The sequence below is a fragment of the Pseudophryne corroboree genome, chromosome 2, assembly GCF_028390025.1.
Source record: "Pseudophryne corroboree isolate aPseCor3 chromosome 2, aPseCor3.hap2, whole genome shotgun sequence".
In the NCBI taxonomy this organism is placed as follows: Eukaryota; Metazoa; Chordata; class Amphibia; order Anura; family Myobatrachidae; genus Pseudophryne; species Pseudophryne corroboree.
In genome coordinates, this window is record NC_086445.1 from 874372038 (window position 1) to 874376167 (window position 4130).

Consider the following 4130-nt stretch of genomic DNA (forward strand, 5'->3'; position numbering starts at 1 on the left):
GTGTTTGTTCAAAGTGTTGTTATTATGTTTCTTTGCCATTTTGTAAAGACAAGTATTTTTTCTTACCTGGATTGATCTGCAAAGTAGTGTTTTTCTTGCCTGGCCTAGCTACTAAATGGTTTTTTTTTGTTACTTGATTGAATTTTTTCCTTTATTTTATTTTTATTTATATTTGTTTTATGGTGTTTGTGATGTGTTTGATGCTCAGAAATCTAGAAACTTACATTTTTGGTTTTTCTCAAATTAACATATGTAGTTTTTTTTTTTTTACATTTTGATCCTGAATTGAACCCAGAAATAATGTCGAACGCTCCTGCAGTAAGTTGACTCCACCTTTTTTTATACATTTATTGTTTGTATATTTTTTAATAAATAATTTTGGAGTATTAAACATTTTTTTGTTTTTATCTCAAAAAAGTGTGTTATGTCGATATTTATCGCAGCAGAAGCCCTACCTCCCCAACCCACGCCAGCACTCCCACCCCAACCGCCAGCCCCACAACCACAACCGGCTCCTCATCAACCAAGGCAACGGAGGCGTGCTAGGCCACCAATTTTCAGAACCCGTGTCCTACTTTTTGGGATGCCAGATGATGTGGTGGTGCGTAGATACAGGCTGCCACCACATCTAATCCTAGACACTCTCTCCATAATAGAGAGTGATCTGGAGTCTGAAATTCGGTATCCTACAGCAATACCACCATTGACACAATTCCTTGCTGTGTTACATTTTTTGGCTACAGCCTCATATTAACATGTTGTGGGAGACCTGGTTGGCATGTCGCAGGGCCAGTTCAGTAAGGTCCTGCGGCGTGTCTGCCAGGCTTTCCTAAAGCGGGTGAAGCAATTCATTGATATGCCTTTGGATGTTGGTGCCCTAGATGTGGTGAAGCGGCAATTTGAGGAAGGTGGTAGTCGCTTCCCACATGTTATTGGGGTTGTGGATGGCACACATGTTGCTATTCAGCCACCAAGACATAATGAAGAAATTTATAGAAACAGGAAACTGTTTCATTCTCTGAATGTAATGGTTGTTTGTGGGCCATCCCTCCAGATCCTTTCCCTGAATGCCAAGTTTACTGGAAGTTCACATGATGCATATGTCATTAGACAATCAGGGATATGGCAGAGATTAAGAGCAAGTCAACGAGCAGACATGTGGTTATTGGGTGAGTTTGAAGATATTTTTTATCTTAAAAATAAATGAAATTTTATAATATACTCTTTTTAATTTAAGGTTTTTCCTCAAACAGGAGACCGTGGATATCCTTGCACCCCCTGGCTCATGACTCCTTACCGTAATCCCAGGCCAGGACCACAGATGGCATTTAACTCCGCGCTTACTGCCACTAGGCAGCTGGTGGAGCGCACAATTGGTGTCCTTAAAGGGCGGTTTCGTGTGCTCCACCGCACTGGTGGCGACATCATGTATTCGCCGGAGATGGCAAGTAAAATAGTGGTCCTGTGCGCAATACTACATAATATCGCGGTAAGGAGTAGTGTAGAGCTTCCTCAGGCAGAGGAATTGCCTGATGAGGAGCCAGGGGTTGTTCGACACTTCGGTGGTGGGAGTGTTACACGGAGGGGGAGCCAAGTGAGGGCAAGGATTGTTGCCGAATATTTCAGGTATAGTGTTTTTATATTATTTTTATGTTAAAAAAACAAAGCACAGTATGCTTATGTTTTGTTTGTAATGTTGACATTTTGTTTGAGATTGTAAGGTCATTGTGTAATGGTTTTGGAGTTTTTGTTTATTTGTCATTTTTAAAAAAGTAAAAATCCGTTAACACGTTAAGCTTACAATTTGAGATTAGTACAAAATATAATGTGATGTGGCTAAATAGTGTCCTTATTTGTTTTATATCCTAAAATCTTGATTATTTAAACAAACACAAAAACAAATGAAATTGAATGTTGCCCACTTTGTGACTGTCCAGCTGAATGATCACACAAACTGTGGTGAGTACACAGATATGTTTACAATTTTATTCAAAACTGTGTGTCTCTGTGTCTGTTTGTGTTATGGTTTTTTTTTTTTTATGCTAAAATTTACTTCTGCGGATGCGTTTTTCCGCTCGTGCGAAATAACACTGCTCTTCACAGCATTGCAAAGATCAATAAAGTTATTAGAAATGACAACAGATTTATGACCAATCACATGCTAACAGACGCTATAAATATATGCCAAATAAGGAAAACGCCATTGCCAAGATGCGTGCTGCACCGTTCACCAGGCGTGAGCTCCGCGTCCTGGTTGCGGTGATGGACCGCCGCGTAGGCCGCGTTGGGCGCTTCATCCCAAATCGGGTGAAGCGCGAGGCCTACGCGGAGGTCCGCCGCCTGCTGCGGACTCGCGTCCGCAGCAGGCGGTCAATCATTCAACTTGAGAGGAGATGGAGTGATCTCCGCAGGAGGACTCCCGAGCTGTTGGCGGAGATCCGCCAGCAAATACGTTCTATGCATACACGAAGTAAGTTACATTACATAAGAATATTAGCAAACATTGTGCAAATTTACACTAAGTGGTAGGCTAATTGCAACGCTGAGTGTGTTTTTTTACAAAATAGGACAGTGTGTGTGGTTAGGGCAAACAGTACTGACTGTAGCAAACTGTCACCAAACAAGTGCATGTTTTCAAGAATTAATAACCAGCCAGGAAACTGTTCCCAAATACTTGATCATTGCTGCCTATATAATAAGGTGCCTTGAATAGTGATCTGGTGATGTTGCCTAGACCAATCAATATGACTCAATGGACTAGATTACGGAATGAGCTTCAAAGTAAAAGTTAGGACTCATTTTGTTTGCTGTGGCCAACATGAATAGGATTTATACATGTTTGATTTTCATTTCTAAAAAACACTGTATTTTACATGGAACAGAACATTGAAAATTGAAATTGTTTACTATGTAATTTCACATGTAAACTAAATGTTGTCAAAAATATCATTATAGGACAACAACAACGGCAGACCTCTCCGCCCCCTTCCCCTTCCCAGTCCCCCTCCCCTTCTCACTCCCCCTCCCCTTCTCACTCCCCATCCCCTTCCCAGTCCCCCTCATCTTCCCAGTCCCCCTCATCTTCCCAGTCCCCCTCATCTTCCCAGTCCCCCTCAGCTTCCCTGGCCCACACCACTTTACACTCCCCTTCTCACCACACCTCTCCATCTCTTTCTGGGACCCCTTCTCCTCCTTCCCATACCCCTTCTCCTTCAACTTCTAAATCACCATCTCTGCCCCCCTCACCCTCTATTGGCTTAACTTTCTCTCCGCCCCCCTCGCCCTCTCAATCAGACCCCCCCTCTGAAATTCCAGCACCAATCCAGCCTCCTTCCCCCATCCAGCCTCCTTCCCCAATCCCTCCTCCTTCCCCAATCCCTCCTCCTTCCCCAATCCCTCCTCCTTCCCCCATCCAGCCGCCTTCCCACATCCAGCCGCCTTCACCCATCCAGCCAACATCCCCACCCAGTGAATGGGCAGAGGAAGCCCCTGAAGCCAGTTCAGGGAGTGTTCATGTTGCCGTGGAAAGTAAGTTTTTTTTTGTTTTTTTTTAAATGATTACCTACTTACACTTACAATGACAAAACATGCAGTGTTGTACTGTTTGAAATCTTGTACCAAGGACAAAAATTTGTGTTTTTCTTCATGGTGTACATGTTGCATTTACATATTTGTGAGTGTCATTATATGTACAGTGTTTATGTGTGCAATGTTTTGTGTGTCCACTCTAGGTTGACACTCATTAGGTAGCCAGGGTTGCCAGGACAACAGGGTTCATATGTGGTTTTTTTTCTGGGAAACAGTTAGACCTGAGTGGAGTTTAGTATGTTGTTGGTCTTTTACACTTGTGCCTGTGTAGTCTTAATATTTGCACTTACAAAACACATGCTTCACTTTGTTATGCAGCCTAATGACACAGTGATTTGTGTTGTGAAAGTTACACTCACAAAATGACTATTTGTTAAAGTCAAACCTGTTTGCAATTATTTAGTAAGGGCAGCTTTCAGGGAGTGTGGGAATGCTAGGATATGTTGGCCTTCTGAAGATGTTGATATGCAGTGTGATGATGCAGCACCAAACCCCTTAAAAATATTAAAAAAACACTCCAGATGTGAATGAATGCCAACATG

At 42.5% G+C, this 4130-nt stretch overlaps 1 long non-coding RNA gene across 1 annotated transcript; it reads left to right on the plus strand.

The window, feature by feature from the left end:
• The first annotated feature begins 1007 nt into the window (after positions 1-1007).
• On the plus strand, positions 1008-3039 carry LOC135051338 (uncharacterized). Its single transcript, XR_010242192.1, has 4 exons — positions 1008-1169; positions 1254-1626; positions 1938-1959; positions 2956-3039. It is a non-coding gene; the product is annotated as an uncharacterized LOC135051338 (long non-coding RNA).
• Positions 3040-4130: the final 1091 nt, after the last annotated feature.